The 20,353-nt window shown below is 39.3% G+C and overlaps 1 protein-coding gene across 1 annotated transcript in view; it reads left to right on the forward strand.

Annotated features, from left to right (window-relative positions):
- The window catches only part of CETN3 (centrin 3), a 209,498-nt gene extending 193,053 nt beyond the window's left edge, over nucleotides 1-16,445 (forward strand). Inside the window, exon 9 of the transcript XR_015724402.1 lies at nucleotides 16,267-16,445. The gene's annotated coding sequence lies outside the window, so the exon portion shown is untranslated. The remainder of the gene's footprint in view (nucleotides 1-16,266) is intronic.
- The last annotated feature ends 3,908 nt before the right edge of the window (nucleotides 16,446-20,353 follow it).

Consider the following 20,353-nt stretch of genomic DNA (forward strand, 5'->3'; position numbering starts at 1 on the left):
GTATGGGGAAATAATCTGGTTAGATATAGCAATAAAGCATTAAGAATCACTTGTCTTGGGGCGCCTGGGTGGCACAGCGGTTAAGCGTCTGCCTTTGGCTCAGGGCGTGATCCTGGGGTTATGGGATCGAGCCCCATATCAGGCTCTTCTGCTATGAGCCTGCTTCTTCCTCTCCGACTCCCCCTGCTTGTGTTCCCTCTCTCACTGGCTGTCTCTATCTCTGTCCAATAAATAAATAAAATCTTAAAAAAAAAAAATCACTTGTCTTTATTTCTGAAGAAAATACTTAAAAAGTAGTTCCTTCTTCTCAAGAAAGTGTAGATTTAAAAGGAGTTAGGTATGAAATTTTCACCAAAATAATAATTATATTTATGAACTGATTGTTTAATATGTGCCAGATGTTTTGCTAAGCATTTTACTCACCTCATTTCATTTAATCTTCACAATAATTTAATGAAGTATTACAAACTTCTTACATATCAGAAAACAGACTCAGAACTGTTAACTTACCCAAGTTCACACAACTAGCCAGTGCTGGAGCTTGGATTCAAATCCGGGTTCACCGGAATCTCGAGTTTGGGCTCTTAACAGTATGTTACAGAAATATAGCCAGAATATATTTATACGTTTAGTTTTATTATTTTTATTTATTTCGTATGGAGTGTTTATCCTAAAATGTGTTCAAATCAAAGAGATAATTGAAAGTGTGACAAATTTATCAAATTCAAGTCAGATTTCCTGCCCTGCAGACATTTGCAATGGAAAGTCAAGCACTAATCCGTGAAACTGTGAAATAGTAAGTCAATAAATGTGAAACTCTAGAAGATTAGAGTAGATAGGGTTAGTGGGGGAGAAGGCTTCCCAAAGGAGGTGAGATTACTTACTGAATCCTATTCAAATATAGAGGTGTCTAAAAGTTACCAAAATAGGTAGAGGAACATGAAAACATTACTAAAAGTGAATGAATTGCTATCAGGAACAAGTGAGGCAAATACACTAACTCATTTCTTAACTCTGGTTGTACATTAGAATACTCTAGAGTGCTATTTAAAATTCAAAGACCTGGGGCACCTGGGTGGCTCAGTCTGTTAAGTGACTGACTCTTGATTTCAGCTCAGGTCATGATCCCGGGGTCCTGGGATTGAGCCCTACCGGGAGCCCTGCATCGGACTCTGTGCTCAGGGGGGTGTCTGCTTAAGGATTCTCTCCTTCTCCCTCTACCCCTCCTCTCTCTTTCTCTCTCAAATAAATAAATCTTTAAAAATAAAATAACATCCAGACACCTAGGAGCTACCCTTGACCAATTTAAAAAATCTTTGGTAGAGAGACTTGGGGACTTGGGCAATGGAACTTTTAAAAGCTGTCTGGGGGATCCTAATGTGCAGACTGTGCTGAGAGTCACTGATAAAGCTGTGTTGGTATATCTGTGTTGGGGTCAAGTAGGAAATAAAATTGAGTGGGCACTATGTAGCCATAAAGATGGCAAGATTCTGTTGTTGGACTTGATGACATAGACACATGGGTATAACTGAAGATTTCTGGGCAAGAGGTCAATTCCGTACAATTCAACTAACAGGAACTGAAAACGTATGTATACAGAACTGTAGAGGACCATAATAGGATGAACAAAATGTGATCTCTGCTCTATGAGGTTTCATAAATACAGCATACTGGTAGCTGTATCAAGCATGCACGTGTTAAGGACTATAATATAAATGCAGAAATGCTCTGAGATTACTTAGGAATACCCTATTTCTGGTTGGGAATATCTGAAAATTAGAAAAAGAAGATAACATTTAAATATTAACCCAAAAGTAAAATGTGATTTTTGAAAGACACGAGGAGAAGGGCATTCTTGGTATAGAGGGAGCTCAGAGGCCTAGAGTTGATGTGGGTGAGGGCAGGATGGGAGAAATAGAAAGGAGCTGGATGAGAAGGGGAGAGGACACAAAGAGTAGAAAGGCTGTGGGGCCAGAGGTCTGGAATTCTCAGCTGAAGGTCTAGGCATGCCCCTGACGCGCCACGTAATGGACTCCATGTTTGTCCTCAAAAGACTGCCTGTCCTGCTCATGATAGAGGTGAGATGTAGCTTAAGATCAGTGGGAGGAGGAAATAGTAGGAGAAAGAGGGGTCTGCCAGTGCAGGACACTAAATGTGCTGGAAGGAATTATCTTCAACTGGCCACACATTCTTGTGACTGTTAGCATGACTCTTGTCGTCCCCTTTTCTAGCTGCTGATACCCTACCAGTCTTTCAGTTTCACCTTCTCCCTTAAGCTGTTCTCTGAGGCATTTTAAGGAAGACTTAATTTGAAATTTTTTTTTATTCTAATCACATTTTGTTTAAATGAGAGTTTCAGCATTTATTAAGTTTTATTAGTGTGTGAATATGTGTGTTTCTCCATTACATTGTGAGTTTCTTGAGGGAAAAACCACTTTACTGACATTTAATACAATGTGGACACAGGTGTACGAAATGGTAAGTAGACTGGCTTGTCTGGACCATAGGGAATATAAAATTATATAGTTTATAGTTCATATAGTATGTAGTCTAAAAGTATATAGTTTATATAGTATATAGTTTTAAAAAAAAACCCTCATATTTTAGAATAATTTATTGAGCTCTTATACACTGAACTTATTATTCAAATTAATCCTTTCCATAACCCTGTTAGGTAGACATTATTATCTTCATGTTTTTCTTTTGTATGAGGAAATCAAGGTTTAAAGTGTCCAAGCAACTTGCTCAGCGTCATATAATTTGTTGCCTGACTCCAAAGCCTCAACCAGAACCAGTATACCATACACCAGTGTTTCTTAGTTAGCAAGTATCAGAATCACCTGGAGGACCCAGCTTGACTCAAAATTAAGGGGTGGGACCCAGCAGGTGACATTGATGCTGTTAGTCTGGGGACCTTATTTTGAACTTGAGAGCTTTGTTTGGAGGTTCTAGCAGGGGAGCACAGCTACTCATATACCCTTGACCAAAGAACGGTCCTCCTCTATGGGGGAAGGTCGTCCTCTTCGACCGAGCGCGCAGCTTCGGGAGGCACGCACATGGAGCGGTGAGGGAGGAAGGGGACACCCGCCTAGCCAGCCAGATCAGCCGAATCAACCCTGGCGATCAATGGGGTGACAGATGTCGCAGCCAGATCGCCCTCACATCCTGGAGACCTTATTTTGAAAACCATTACCCAGAAAGTCTGATTTGAGATGTTGCCCAGAAGTGATGTATTTTTTTTTTTTTTTAAAGTATTCCTAGATGATACTAGTGAGAAGCTGGTAGTGAAGAGCACTGATCCTGATCATGAAAAGCCCTGAATCCTAATTGGATTTTATCATGGCATTGTTGACAAATGAAAGGCGTGCATGATGGTTATGCTTTCTGATTATGAGGGGAAAATGAATTGGCAGACATACTAGACCAGACCTATGAGACTAGGGGGGACACTGAAAGTGGAATTCCCCCCCCCCCCCCCCCCCCCCGTCATCTTGCACAGTAGAGCCAATCAGATGTTCCTAAAACATTGCTTTCATCCAGGTGTTATTCAGACAGGTATGTCTGAAGGCTCCCAACAAGCTACTGGCCTCACCTTTCCTTTCAAGCTGTGTTTTATGCCACAGTAACACTTCAATTCTGTTCAATAAAGCTTTTCACTGAGCCTGAGAATTAACACTGTACTTTTATGTCTTCAGTTTTCCTTGATGATTTTGTTGTGCCTTCCCTCCTCCTTCTGCCAAATCCTATTCACCCCCCTAAGCTCTCTACTTAAAAAACAAAACAAAGCAAACAAAGAACAAAACAAAAGCACATTTAAATTTAACACGTGGTAAAAAGCAAATAGCATGGACAGGCTCAAAAGAAGACCTAACTCTCCCTTGCTCCCTCACCTCCTTGACTACACCCCAGAGGAAAGAATCTTTAACCCTTTACGCTATTTAACTCTATGCTGGTATTTTGTGATGAACAGTTTTAGAAACTATTTACTTCCTGCCCTGAACGTAAGATAAAGGCCTCTTAAATTCCTTGTTTCTCCTTTCTATACTCTTTATACAGTAATATGATATTTAGTCAAGTCAGTTTTCATTATTATGACTGTGTGAATCTTGTTCTCTCCAGATCGAAGTAAATCACTATTCTCATTTTATTTTCTAAGTGTTTGCTTTTTCTGAAGTTTTGATTGTTCCCTTTTTTCCTTGTTTTCCTTGTTTTGATTTCCTTGTTTTTGAAGTTTTGATTGTTCCCTTATTTCTTTCTAATAATTTTTCACTTACTTTTCGAAAACCCTTTAACATATCAGATACTTTTTTCAAGTTTTTAAAATGTTTTTCTTCGTGTCCTCATGACTATTTTTTTTTTTTTTTTTTTTTTTTGCCATGAGGGATGGTTATCACCAAACCTGCTATAAAGCAGTAATCTTAGACTTCTCTCAATACCTTCCTGGTTTGAATCAACTGATTTTTTTGGATTTACTTTTTCAGCTATATCTTTTGTTTTTCTCCTTCCTTCTGCTATAGTGCATTCCCAAATAACTTCCCAAGAAAGGATGTGTGAGAGGAAAATTGTATGAGTTCTTGCATGTCTGATAGTGTCTTTATATGTACATACTTTGTTTGTAGTTTGGTTAAATTCTTCAGAAATCAATGTGGAAAATTATATCCCCTCAGAAATTTGAAGGCATCGCTCCATTTTCTCCCCCTAATGTTCAGTGTTGTTGAGAAGTGGCATTCTAAATTCCTCCATAAGAGAATTGGATATTTCTTCTTATAGGAAAATTTTACCATCCCCTCTTTTTTTTTTTTTTTTTAAGATTTATTTATTTATTTTAGAAGGAGAGAGAGAGAGTGCAAACTAGGGGAGGGGCAGAAGGAGAAGAGAGAGAGAGACTTTCAAGCAGATTCCCCACTGAGCATGGAGCCCAACATGGGGCTCCATCCCACAACCATGAGATCATGACCTGAGCCAGTTAAGAGTTGAATGCTTAGCCAACTGAACCAGCTAAGCACCCTGGAGAATCTCCTCTTTTAAATAGTGTTCTGAAATATTGTTAGGACATCTGGTATGACTATTTCCATTTACTTATTAATATTTTGTTCTTTGAGTAGAGTATTTGAAGGTAGAAACCAATCTCATAAGCTTTGGAAATTTTATTTTATACTTTTCTTTGATAATTTCCTTCTCTCCATATGTCCTGTTCTCTTTTTGTCACTTGTTCAATCTCCTAGATCACAATGTTTTATTTTACATAGATTCTGTCAGACTTTCCATCTTTTTTTCTCTTTTGCTTTATCTTTTCAATCTATATTTTATCTTTTAACCCATCATTTACATTTTTATTTCATTAGCATTTTTAATTTTAAGTGTTCTTTCTTGTTCTCTGACTTTTTTTTTTTCTAGCACCTTATTTATGAGTTATAAGCACAACATAATGATCAGGGGTTTAAGAAATGTTTTCAGTATTTGTTTTCTCTGTGGTCATATATCTGGGCTGATTTTTTGCTTCTTTCTTACACCTTGAACATTTGTTTCAAATCTGATGATCTTGTTTATATTTAAAAGAAAGACAAAACAGAAACAAAAACAAAAACAAAACAACTGAGTGGGAATTCTGTGTTTTTGAATGCAGCTCATGGACTACAAGGGATTATTATGAAGTTATTGTGTGGGGAGCTGATGCTTATGGCTGGAGAAGTGCTGTGTGTCAGAATGTGGTGGTCTTTCTCTGGGCTCATTCAGTTCTTCCAGAGGTGAAATATTCATTGTCCTTCCCAGAGTGTAGAGACCAGTCACTAGTGTTTTCTATAGTACATGGCAAATGAGTCTAGAGTTTGTGGGGGCTAATTGACCTCTTTATTAACTGCAACCTTCTGTGAAAGCTTTCTAATCTGTGGTTTTGTCCACATCAGTTATTATTTCTCTATCTGCTTAACATCTTCCATAATTTTGTCAAAACCTATTGTCTGCTAGTGGATCCTTCCAGATTCTATATTGAAAGCCTGGGCAGCACTGGAGGATCTTTCCTGGACATTCCCTCATCATGGTTTGGTCATGATTCCTGAATAAGTAACACTTGTTATAGGTTCATAATTTTCTATCGTATTGCTACTATTTAGTGAAGTCCTAGGAAGAACACAAGTGAGTTTGTATGTACAGTCCTGATCTTTAGTCCAAACTTAAGGCCCAATAGAGTATCAAATTCTTCTGTAAAAATCTTCCTTTCTTGACTTCTTTATCTACTCTGATAGATCTCTCCTCAAAATTGTTATAGTAAATCAATTTATTTATTTTACCACTTATAATACTTTATTTTTTCAATATGTTAATTCCTGGTTTTAGAATTTATGGCTATACTTCTTTTGAATCCCCCCAGCACCAAAACATATATGCTGGACATGTAGTGAATGACTTGAAAATAATTATTCATTGGCAGGATCGACGAAGTGAAGGAGAAAAAAGATACACCCATGACTGATAGTAGAAACCTTGGTTATTTGGTAAAATACAACAATATTGGCGAAGAGAGAAGTTGGGCAGGGAAGCCAATGAATGTAGTAGACATTTGTCAGACCTTTTTATTTGCATAGAATCTTTGAATACCCTTTCTAGTTTGATGCTATAACTTACCTTATTAGTCCCTCTCTAAAGTGAGGGCAGTAATTCACTTTCACAACTTCCCTTACAGATATTATGTAGTCATGTAATTGAGGTATCTCCAATCAGACAGTCATCCGTGAGGCTTCAATTTAGAAGATGAGCAGTGGGAAAAAGTAGGCACAAGGAGTAAGTCATTTCAGGTGAAGATGGTAGCAGAGACATCCGGCCTTCCAGAGCAGCAGTAGAATGATTTCTGGTGTCCTTTTCTGGTGCCCTAGGCTGTAGGTGGTGTCTTTTCCCAGTAGTCCTTCAGTTTGGTTTGGGCATTGCTCCTGAGTAAGTAATCTCTGAGCCTGACCCTTAGGTGATCTTAGACACTCTATAAACATTCTTTAAGAATCCTTCTGTGTCCGTTTGCATCTAAGAATTCTAAATGTTAAAGCAAACAAGAAATATGTGTGTGTGAAATGAAGTATAAAAGAAGACAGAAGTCGTAAGTCTCATCCTTTTTTTTTTTTTTGAAATATGTAAACATGTAACACATAATCCAAGAAAAACAGGCAAAAAGTGAAACCAAAAGTAAGAGGACAATAGACAGGTAAGTTTTACATTAGCCATGGTCAAAGAAAGGAAAGGAAACATGTTGTTTCCCATTATATAATAATACAAAAATGGAAGGAACAAGGAATACTTATCTAATTGGTTCTGCAGTGAAATGCTTTTATAAATATATTCATCGAAGCCTGAGTATTTGAGAACTCTTTGGGGATTGAGCATATTACTTCTCCAACTAATTCTTGTCAGGTTAATGTTGGTAGTAAATTATGTAATTGCTTATTGACATTCCTTCATTTGTTCTCCCAACTACTTGGCCCTGCATGGAAGAAACCATGCTCTGAGAAAAGGCAAATGCTTGCTTTCCACTTACCATGAGTGAGTTGCTTGAATTAAGGCAGCCAAGGAAATAAGTTGCTTCAAATAAACTTCTGTTTCTACTGTTGTATAGGAAGGCTTGGCTAACCTATGTAGAGAGAGGGAAAGATAAGGAAATTGGTATGCATGTCACTAGGGGAATATATTAGATAGAGTGTGGGGATGAGAGTATGTGTAAGAAAACTGAATTTAGGTTAGTTTTGGACATGTTGGAATTTCAAGGGCAGTATGGTAATGAGGTATAATTGGGAATTTGTACCTGAACTTGGGTGAAAATTTATACCTAGAGACAGATGAGAATCATTCATAAGAGATGGTAATTGAAGCTGGAGAGCTGATGTGATTTCCAAAGGAAGAGAGTAGAGAGACACAATGGAGGACCTGCTACTGAGAGTGGGAGGAAACCCCTATTAAGGGCTATTGGAAGAGGAAGAACAGCCAAGAAAGATAATGGAATGGTCAGAGCTGAAGTATGAGAAGCAGAATAGCATTTCTATGCTAATCGAGGCAAACCCAAGGAGATTCTTTAAAACAGCCCAGTGCTACAAAATGGTGAGATCCTCAAGAATTTTACTTTGTATCCCAATCCCTTTATTTCATGATACAGAGGAGAGGCTCAACAAATGTTTTTTGCATGTATAAATTTGGACAGAGAAAAGAATATATAAAATAAAATTATCTGAGGGGCAGAAGAATCCAATAAAAAGATTTTATAAATTGAAATAGATCTTTGTGTGACTAAAGGTACAGAGAAGGAACCAGTAGAAAGAGAGGAATTTAAAATATTGCAAAAAAAGTTTAAATGAAGGAAATGCATGAATCAAAAGTCTTTTTATCTGGGAAATTATAAAAACAGAATTTATAGATATATCTCTTTTGATATAATGCATGAAAAAGAATTGAGGTCTGATCTACTTCAAGTCACAGTGCAGTATAGAACCTTAGACCATAGAATTTTGAAACTCCAACAACACTCATCCCCTCATTTTACAGAAAAGATTCCATGAACTATATTTGATCTTAAAGACTGATTTAGGTTTAAGCATTAGCAAGGATTAGCCTAAAATCACTTTCTCTTTGATTTACTGATGAACTAAACAATTAAGACACACAAAGTCAAAGGCACAATGAGAAGGTGCAACTTCTTGATGGGTCCATTTTATCAGCTGAGGTGCAAGCTAATCTGCTATGACAAAGTGTACCAGATACATGAATCCAGTTAATTTGTAGGATACATAATTGACATACAGAAATCTGTTGCATTTCTATATACCAACAATAAAGCAGCAGAAAGAGAAATCAAGGAATTGATGTCATTTACAATTGAACCCAAAATCGTAAGTTACCTAGGAATAAACCTAACAAAAGAGGTAAAAGATCTGTACTCTGAAAACTATAGAACACTTGTGAAAGAAATTGAAGATGGCACAAAGAAATGGAAAACATTCCCTCCTCAAGGATTGGCAAAATAAATATTGCTAAAATGTCTATACTACCCAAAGCAATCTACACACTGAATGCAATCCCTATCAAAATACCACCAGCATTTTTCACAGAGCTAGAGCAAACACTTCTAAAATTTGTATGGAACCACAAAAGACCCCTAAAAGCTAAAGCAACCTTGAAAAAGCAAAGCAAAGCTGGAGACATCACAATTCCAGACTTCCAGTTATATTACAAAGCTGTAGTAATCAAGACTGTGGTACTGGGACAAAAACAGACACATAGGTCAATGGAACAGAATAGAAAACCCAGAAATGGATCCACAACTATATGGTCAACGAACATTTGATAAAGCAGGAAAGAATATCCAATGGAAAAAAGAGAGTCTCTTCAACAAGTGCTGTTGGGAAAACTGGACAATGTTCAGAAGAATGAAATTGGACCACCTTCTTATACCATACACAAAAATAAATTCAAAATGGATGAAAGATCTAAATGTGAGACAGGAAACCATCAAAATCCTAGGGGAGAACACAGGAAGCAACCTCTTTTACAGCAGCCATAGCAACTTCCTGCTAGACACGTCTCTGGAGGCAAGGGAAACAAAAGCAAACATAACTATTGGGACTTCATCAAGATAAAAAGCTTCTGCACAGTGAAGGAAACAATCAACAAAACTAAAAGACAACCTTCAGAATGGGAGAAGATATTAGCAAATGACATATTGGAATAAGGGTTAGTATCCAGGGGCACCTGGGTGGCACAGTCGTTAAGCGTCTGCCTTCGGCTCAGGGCGTGATCCCGGCGTTCTGGGATCAAGCCCCATATCAGGCTCCTCTGCTGGCAGCCTGCTTCTTCCTCTCCCACTCCCCCTGCTTGTGTTCCCTCTCTCGCTGGCTGTCTCTCTCTGTCAAATAAATAAAAAAATCTTTAAAAAAAAAAAAAAGGGTTAGTATCCAAAATCTATAAAGAACTTATCAAACTCAGCACCCAAAAAACAAATAATCCAGTTAAAAAAGGGGCAGAAGACATGAATAAACATATTTCCAAAGAAGACATACAGATGGCCAACAGACACATGAAAAGATGCTCAACATCACTCATCATAAGGGAAATGCAAATCAAAACTACAATGAGATACCACCTCACACCTGTCAGAATGGCTAAAATTAACAACACAGGAACCAACAGATGGTGAGGATACAGAGAAAGGGGAAATTTCTCACACTGTTGGTGGGAATGCAAACTGGTCCAGCCACTCTGGAAAACAGTCAAAAAGTTAAAAATAGACCTACCCTATGATCCAGCAATTGCACTACTAGGTATTTACCCAAAGGATACAAAAATAGTGCCCTGAAGGGATACATGCACCCTGACATTTATAGCAGCATTATCAATAATAGCCAAATTATGGAAAGAGCCCAAATGTCCATCAACTAATGAATGGATAAAGAAGAATATTACTCAGTCATCAAAAAGAATGAAATTTGCCATTTGCAACCATGTGGATGGAGCTAGAGTGTATTATGCTAAGCGAAATAAGTCAGAGAAAGACAAATACCATATGATTTCACTTATATGTGGAATTTAAGAAATGAAACAGGTGGGGACACCTGGGTGGCTCAGTCCGTTGCGTGTCTGACTCTTGATTTCTGCTCAGGTCATGATTTCCGGGTGCTGGGATCAAGCCCTGAGTTGGGCTCCCTGCTCAGCGGGGAGTCTGATTGTCTCCCTCTCCCTTGGCCCCTCCCCCTGCTCGCACGCTCTCTCTCTCTCTTCAAATAAATAAACAAATCTTTTAAAAAAGATGAAACAGATGAACATAGAGGGGGGAAAAAGAGATAGGGTTCCTGGAGAGGAGGTGGAAGGGGGTTGGGCTAAATGTGTGATGGGTATTGTTACAATGAGCACTGGGTGTTATATATAAGTGATGAATCACTAAATTCTACTCCTGAAACTAATATTACACTATATGTTAACTAACTGGAATTTAAATAAAAACTTGAAAGTACAAAAAAAATAAAAGATGTGTGTGGGTTCCAAAAAAAAAAAACCAAACCCAAAATATACCTGCTCCATAGAGTCTTAAGGATGATAGCAGGGGCGCCTGGGTGGCTCAGTTGTTAAGTGTCTGCCTTCAGCTCAGGGCGTGATCCCAGGGTCCTGGGATCGAGCCCCGCATCAGGCTCCTCTGCTGGGAGCCTCCTTCTTCCTCTCCCACTCCCCCTGTTTGTGCTTCCTTTCTCTCTGGATGTCTCTCTGTCTCTGTCAAATAAATAAATAAATAAAATCTTAAAAAAAAAAAGGATGATAGCGGTTCATTTTTCTCTCATGGAGCAGTGTATAGGTGATAGTGCAGTGCTGTCAGAGTAGCTCTGTCACCCAGGGTGGCTCTAGTCATCGCCATTCCACAGCCAGTGACAGGGGGACAGAGAATTCAAGGCAGTCTATACGAACGAAGGTGACTCAGAAGTTGTACTCATCCCTTCCATTCGTGTCCTGTAGGCCAAAATTTAATCCACACACTTAGCTACAAGAGAGGTTGGGAAAAATAGTTCATAGCTGGGCACCCATTACTGTTACAGCATTGTAAATTCTTTAGCGTCTAGGATAAATGTTCTTCCTCATAGCATTAGGTAGGTGTTTCAGTTGGGAGAACTGAGGCAATGAAACAGACAAGCAAAATGAATACTTAATGAAACATCACAACATATTGAATAAATATGAGAGAGATTAAATACAAATTTACAGAGGCATCTATTTAAAACGACAATTCTATTTGGGTGCCTGTGTGAGTTTCTACCATGCGGCATTTTGAGCCAGTGTGTGTCTATTGTCTCTGGGCAATTAAAATTATTCAGCATCAAAATCTTAGCTCTGGGACCAGAAAAAAGAATCTAAGAAGCATTCACTGATAGTCTGATTCAGAACAACTGCTTTTCCCTTTGCTCTATTCATGCATATTTCAGTCGGCATTAATGTAAAGTACCTCGTGGGCTCTCTTCTACATGAAATCCTTGTTCTCAAGTTGGCAGCAGTCCTGGCACTAGGTTCTAAATGGTCATTCTGGGATGGTAAATCAGCAGCCCTCAGCTGATGGGTCTAACAATGAGGAGATTGCTGGAGGCAGGTGGTGTTGTGAGGCGTAATTCTGTTGCCATTAAGTGACAATTCATATTTGCTACAGGAGCAGTAAATTGCACTGTTTTAAAACAGGAAGTCTGAGTTAAAAGCTGTGTAAAACCATTATACTGTAGCCAGCACTCCAGGCTTTTCTAATTAGGTCATTTGGAAAAAGATGACCTTTTAGTTTCTGTGCCTCTTTGCTGGGGACACATGTTTCTAATTATCATTTGTATTTTACTCCGCCAAAGCTGTTGACAAGCTGAGCTTTTTTTGAGTGCGTGCATGAGTGTGTGTGTGTGTGTGTGTGTGTGTGTGTGTGTGCGCTTGTGTGTGTGTGTATGCGTGTTGGCACGGGTGCTCACTCTATGAATTAATAACATTTCTGTGTTCTAGCACTAGGCAAACAGAAGAGGATGGAAACAATATGTACAGTAATTTTAATGTCAGAGCAACCAAAAATCGTATGGATTTGTGTGAAGAACACACTAAAGGACGTTTCTGATGTTCCCAGTGTTTGAGGCCAACTTGACTATAACTTTGTCTAGAATCACAGTATCAATATTTCTTCTGTTTGGGCTGGCAGATATGAACACACTGTGTAAGACCCAAGGAAGAAATGAACTTAGGTCCACAGTTGTTACCTGAAACATAACTGCTAGTCATGCTTGAAGTTCTGTCCAGCTCTGAAACTAAATATCTCATGATGGTCTTTTAAGGCTCACTTGTCCTTCTGCATGCTGTTTTTGGAATGTTTACAAATGCAAACAAATACTATCTTCGACTATCCCCCTTTTTGACAAGAAGTTCTGAATAAAGGGCCAACATGATTATCTGTGGTTCAAAAATACATTTCATGTTTTAGGAGATAGCTGAAGAAGCCAGGCATTCTCTAATGCTGGCTTTTCCACTGACTTCCTTTTCCGTTGTGGGGAAGGTTTCTCAGTGTTGTATTGGGTTCTTCATCTGAAATCATAAAGTCATAAAATCGCAGGGCTGGCAAACCTTTGAGAAGTCTTCCAGCTCACGGTCTGCCTTGAGGCTTTTCTGAACTTACACTCTACTGGAAATATAATGGTCTCCTATTTGCTTAGCAATCTCTCACAAGGGAGACTTGACAAGGAAGGATGGTACTATCTAAATGTTTAATATACAAATTACTCTGGCAGTTTGAGGAAAATGTATGGAAGATGATTTGAAGTTTATTATGAAATTGCTAATAATTTATTCAACTCAATTTTCTCTTAGAAGTTCTATAGTGGATAATGATGGGTCTCTAATGGAGTGATTCCAAGTCTGGAAAGGGAACTGGCAATCATTGTATGACAGAGGTTGGTGTCCTGCTGAGGTACTGAGCTGGAGTTCTGAGCAGCACAGGCTGGGTCAGTCCCAGGTGAAAGCATCATATAGGTGAAGGGTTTCTTGATTTAGGCACTCTAAAGTCTGCTAGTTTTCTCCTACTGCTTTGGTGATTCTAGAGGATTTGGCTTTTCTTTCTTTTAACTCTCATTTGGGTAGAAACTACTACTGAGTTGTTTATCAAAAATTACAGCATCAATGCAAGTGATTGAAAGGAGGGCATTTGAACAGATGATGGGGCTGAAAGTTGGTGTCCAGAGGACCCCGTCAAATAGCTGGAGAAGGTCATATTTGTGAGATGGCCATGATAATGTACCTAGCAGACCTCCCAGTGCAGTGACTTTAATATATGGTTCCCCAGCTGGTGCACTCTGAAATCTATTGCTGTGTTCACACCAAGGCCACACTTCCTAGCCAGTAACTGAGCAAGGCGGGCATACTAGGGGAGACTCATTCCTGGGAGACACATGACGCCTCTGACTGCCAACTTAGGCTCATAGACTTACCCACGGCCTTGTAGAACTTCCGTTAGGCTGTTGGGTGAGTGCACCAAACCTTCTTTCCCTCTTTGGCCCCTCAGGGAATGGCTTACATGTGAATATCACCACTTTTCCATTTTCCCCTGGCTCTCTCCTTACTTTTACCTGTCCTTGCCCGAATGAAATGCTTTGCTTGGTAATCTTTATGCCCTAACCACAACAAACACTAGGTTGTGGTGCTTTACAAAACTTCTTTTGAAGTCTTGAGGGTAGTATAAGAGAACAATAATATGAAAAAGGAAAACTTACCACTGGTTCAAACCTCATCAATTCTAGATGCCATCTGGCAGGTTCATCACAGGAAGCATCCTTTTGACTGACTCTGGTTAGCCCTTTGCCTATGATGACATTGCTCAGGGTCCTTTTATCTCCCTTAAAGGGAGTCCTCTCAAATCAGTTCTTTCTAGAAATCTGGGACATTTGTTCTTGCCTCCTTTTTCATTTCTCATCCTAGCCAAGGAATTTAAAATGAAGTTAACAACATACTGGTTTCCACAGAGATGCTGTTCATAAAAGCCATCATTCAACCTTAGTCTGAAATTCCCTGTTTCAGAATAAGACTTTGGTTTTTCTTTTGCATAAAACAAAGGCAATTAAGGTAATTTCCTAAAATGATATATTGCTTCTACCCCTAGATCAAGGTTTCTCAAACTCAACACTATTGACATCATGGACGTAATAATTCCTTTCTGTGAGAGACTGTTCTGTGCATTGTAAGATGTTTAGCAGCAGGCCAGTAGCATCACTGGCCCAGTCATGACAACCCAAGATGTCCCCAGGCATTGCCAAATGTGTCCTGGGGACGGAATCACCCCTGGTTGAGAACTGGGGCTCTAGAACAACAGGAACAAACTGAAAGCAACTTTTAAAATAGCATTTTTGCTTCCGTATGGGTGACTACCTGTGCTGCACATTGACTACAATGTTAACCAAAAAAAGTAAAGTACAAGGAAGATAGTGTGTGTGTATGTGTGTGTGCATATGTGTGTGCATGTATGCAGTAGTTTACCTCTATGATGCTGGGAAAAGTGAACTGATTACAATGTTATTGACTAATGCAGAAAAGATCACCAAAAATTCTCCACTCTCTACTAAACCTGCCACACAGCCAAAACATTGAAACATGAATAGAACTACGTATTATTTTTCAAAAGTAATCAAAATCTACTTCTACCTTTACATTTATTTACAGTGAGAAACTTGCTTATAAGACATAGGTACACGCTTTTTGAGGTCATATCTCCTGATGTGTCAAGGATGCTCTGTTGCCATCTTTGCAACACATACTATTTCTGGAAATAGATTATACCTGGAGGAATGAGGGCAGAGTCCACAGTTGACAGTGGCTGGGCATTGATTTTTCTTTGGTTATGACACATCACCACTGTCTGCTGCTTTGTAGAATCCCCACCACCTGGCCTTGGCTGATGTTTCAGCTTCATTGGTGAAATAGTCCACTTGCTAGAGTGGCTTACTTGGGTCATCTGAGTTTTGGCCTTTATTTTAGTCTGACTCCAAAGGGCAAACCATTGGGGTGACTATTGTGGTGGACGGGTAGAGGTGAAGCTCTGTCTATACTTCCTTGGGTCACTGGAGATGAGATATGAAATATTTGTGAAAGTGGATGAACTAAGAATTGGACAAGACATGAAGATCTTATTTGCCATGTAGACTTTTCCTGATGTATTTCATTCTTTGGTTTACACATATTTCTTCCTCTCCATGACCTTTCGATCAAATCAAAGAACCAAGACATGTGCAATGAAGCAGTTACATAATAATGCTATATTTTAATAGCTTATTATATTTGATGACCCCAAAGTGTAGATAATTGATTAGATTATAAAGATCAGAAGCCAAAAGCTGGGCGGCGCCTGTGTGGCTCAGTTAGTTGAACATCCAGCTCTTGGTTTTGGCTCAGGTCATGATCTCAGGGTCCTGGGATCTAGCCCCTTCTCTGGCTCTATGCTCAGCGGGCAGTCTGCTTAAGATTGTCCCTCTCCCTTTGCCCCTCCTCCATTCATGTGCACATATTTTCTCTCTCTCTCTCTCTCTCTCAGTCCCACCCCCTCAAATAAATAAATAAATCTTTTAAAAAATAAAGACCAAAAGCTGGAAAATTTTGGAGCCATATGCTGGGGGAAGGCAACTCTAATTTTTAAATCTTTCCACCTAGGTAAAGTGAGGAATTGGGGAAGAAAGGAAAACATTGTATTAGATCTCTCTATGAACAAGTGTCAGTTTAATAGTGGGTCGCCTTGTTGCCATCTTGTAGACACCTGATTGCCACCAACCCAAGGAATCACCTGCAGTGAACTGTAAAGACAAGATGCCTGGTTTTTGCATAAGAATCTCTTTCTTCCCTTGTGTTGCTGAGAACACTGGGAGGATTATCTTACACACTCAAGATGTGGCAGAAGAGTGCTGGATTGGTAGCAGCCTACGGGGACTGTTGTAAGTGGCTGGGGACTTTGGATGTCATGTAGCTTCTCTGCATCTCAGTTTCCTCTTGTGTTCACTGAAGCTGCTCCTCTCAAAGATCTCTTTTCTGCTCTAATTCCTTGCTTCACCCTCCAAACCTATGCTTCCAAAATTCTTTAATGTTTTCTATTTTATCTTAAAAATTTGAGACTTTTGCACTTGTCTGTGTATGTTTGTCTTAATATAAAAATAACATTTTATTTCTTTTTCCACAAGAGACCTGCTTTATTTTTTTCCAGCTTTATATACTTGACATATAACATTGTATAAATTTTAGGTCTACAGTGTGTTGATTTGATACACTTTTATATTGCAAAATGGTTACTACCCTAGCATTAGTTAACACCTCCATCACGTCACATAATTACTATTTTTTTTTTATAGTGAGAACATTTAAGATCTTACTCTCTTAGGAGCTTTCAAGTATAAAAATAACATTTAAAATTAACGAGTCCAGTGGATGCTATGACAAGATGAGCCTTTCTTATTTGGAGGCTTCTACAGTCTCCTGGTATGTAATAGTGTAACTGCCAACATTACTTCAGTTTGGGGAAGCAGGGGATTAACCACTTTAAACTCATTCCTGATTTTATCAGAATAGGGTAGGTTATAATCTTAAGATTTCAGTGGCTTAAAATAAAAAGGTTTATTTTTTTTCCTCATGGCAAATAGTCCCCACTCGTCAGCCGGGAAGTTCTGCTCATTCTCACTCAGGGCCCAGGCAGACGGAGGCTCCTTCTCTGTGCTCTATGGTCCATATTAGGCAAGGCAGGGCAACGGAGATGTGGTGAATTGTTCACTGGTTCTTATATCACGCACATTTCATTGACTAAAAACAAGTTACAAGACCATGCCTAGCTGTGAAGAAGGAGGGAATGCCATTCTATAAAGTTCCAGAAGGCAGAGAGCCAGAAGGATTTGGCAAACAGGACTAATGCTTACCACATCAGCTAAAATCAAGAATGGGGCAGAAAGAGCTGCCTAAGAGAGCCAAGGGGAGTTTTGGACATGTCACCAGAAGATTACCAGATGCCCTGGAGTCTCTTTACAAATGAACTCACACAATGGACTCATGACTAATTTGTATTTCCCTTTACTATTCACACGCTTGCTTCACACTATCTTTCTTCAAAGAATATATGAGATTTTGAGCACTACAATCACATTCTAGTCCTGCCTCCCTGAGATGACTTCTAGAAACTAAGGTGACTGGAGTTCTGGAATTTTTAGATCCCTTTGTTCATGCATGACAGTTTCCTGTTTGACTGTCTCTCACAGCTGGTTAAGTAACCATAGCCATTGTCTCTGGATTCTGCTGGTTTAAATGTCAAAGGGCCACCTTATCTCCAAGTTTTTAGAGGGTAACTTCATTAGCAAAAGAAGAGGGCATCCCTCCCTCTTTTGAATCATGTTTTGCTCCCCACAGAAGGAGGGAGGACCCTGCAGACAAAATCACTTTGGAGATGGACTCTAGCCAGTCTACCTAGGGTCCTTTTCAGTTGCCCTGGGTCTCTGACTTCTGGTTGGGGCATAAGAAAGTGTTGTGCCAGGTTTGTACTTTCTCCTTCCAGCCACAGATTGTCTGTTGACCATTGGGGAATGTTTTCTTTTTTTTTTGTTGTTTTTTTTTGTTTATTTTAATGTTTTGTTTTTTTTTTTTAATTATTATATTATGTTAGTCACCATACAGTACATCCCCGGTTTCCGATTGGGGAATGTTTTCTGAGCATATTCTTTGTAACATGGTGCCAGGAAATACAGAAAATCTGAGGCGAACTGAACCACCTCTCTCTCGTTCTCTCCCCCTCTCCCTCTCTCTCTCTCTCTCTCTGATGTTCCTGGGATATTAAAAAATAAAGTAATGCCAAAAAAGGATCATAGAAACTGTGATGAATTTAAAGTTGTTGGATGGAGTGCTTCTTTTTAAAACTCTTGCCAGTATGTCTATGAAAGTCTAGGTATAATCTCATTTGGAGATATCAAAAATCTAAATTTGAGTCTTGTTTTTGAATATGAGGCTTATGCCAAATGGTTCTCTTGGATTCTCCCATCCCTGCTATCTCCATGATAGGTCCTGGTAGTAAGTGTAAGATATTTTCTCTGCCCTTGAGACACTCAAAATCAATTTAAGGAGTCAGTATTAAAAATATCATATAGATACTAATACCGGTGAGTATATAATAAAGTGCTTAGTTGGCAGCAGATACCATATTTATTTTTAAGAGTTTAGAGAACAGAGGGATCATCATGGGCTAGAGTAGTCAGGAGTGTTTTCATGTAAGTGTTGGGAGAAAAGGACAAAAGGATTTTAGGAACAACAATGGCAAGATAATTGACTTCCTTCTATAAATCTACATTCAATTAAAACTGTCCCTGCTTTATCAATTTCATTTGTTGGTCCATCCTCAGTCAAAAAACCCCCCGGATCTGAGCTCTTCTGAAATCCTGTATAATTTAAGCCCTGTGTTGCTGTCTCTTTTAAGTAAGCTAATATGTGAACGAACAGCCACTGGGGATGCACATTTGAGGGCAAACAATGGACTTTGCTCACACTTCCCTTTGAGTCCAGGAGGGAGCTAATAACTTTCCTCCCTGGTTGTGCAAAACCTAGCAGGAGATGAGCAGTATGGATGGCAGAGTCGATGCAGGAAGGCCTTCTGGAGGGGCTTTTAAAGCTCTCTGCTCTTTAAAGCAAGTCAGGATACCGCATATGGAACTCTCCTGAGTGTAGTGAGAACAGATCCACAAAACTTTCTCACTGTAGTGGAGCTGTGAGCATCCCCTATGGCCTCCCTTTTGGACAGCAGGAGCCCAGGGGGCACACCCCATGGAGTCACCAAGTCTGCAAGAGGTGGGAGAACCATTTCCACTCATTGAATCCTGCTCCCCTCCGCGATGCTGACTGGAGGGGGGAGGCTCATCAGACTGAACTGTCTTCCGTTCGAAGACGATACTCCCCCCCCCCCCTCTTAAAACCAAAGTTAGAATTTTTGTTTGAAAATGAATTCTTAGACTCTGGTTTTAGTTAGAAATTTCCATAGGGAACAATAGAACTATAGTACATTTCTAATTTAAAACTTTGCATTGTTGATGAAGTCTTGAAAATAACAAGACCAGGCAACCCAAACATCTGTTACTTTCAATCTTTTCTCTCTCCACTTGCAGCAAGCTTGTGGCGCTAGTCTTGGAATGTGGGAACTGTCTCTGATCAGTATTTTGGGGGGTTTTGGAATGCACAAGAAAATATAGATAAGAGTCTGTGCTCAAAATTTATAATGCATTGCAGATTGCACTGTGGGTTTCTGAAACAACAAAAAATCATGGTGGGTTTTAAAGCAGTTTGGAGAAATAGCACAGCCCTTTGATGTAGGGTATTTAAATTAATGTTAGTCACAACATAAAGCTCAAATTTAAAATGTGTCTCCTTTCGATTACCACACATCAAACTTCTTGTAATAGAGACAAAATTGCATTTCTCTAGGGGGAAATGCAATGCTATTTTGATGATCAAATGTACTGGGAACAAAGGTTCTTGTTAGCCATACTGGATATGGTATAGGCAAGTTTCAGCCAACTTGGCTGTGGACCAGTTGTGATGGGTGAGCAGGGTGGTTTTTGTTATTAGCAGCCGCTGGTCAGGAAAGTGGGGCTGGGGTCTGGTGGAGGTAAAGGCCAAACTCTCAGCACTCCATGCGTTGAGGCATAGAATGCTCTAGCTGCCTGAGCCCTGTCTTTTGAGTCAAGGACAACTGGCAGCTCACTGTGCATAGGCTCAGGAGAGCCTTAGAGACACAGCTTACCTTTGGTAAAGGATTGCCATCCTTTGGTAATGGAACAAATCCCTATATGCCACTATTATTATGATAATCATGATAATGATC

The sequence above is a fragment of the Ursus americanus genome, chromosome 5, assembly GCF_024610735.1.
Source record: "Ursus americanus isolate L20-20 chromosome 5, mUrsAme1.1.p, whole genome shotgun sequence".
Taxonomy (NCBI): Eukaryota; Metazoa; Chordata; class Mammalia; order Carnivora; family Ursidae; genus Ursus; species Ursus americanus.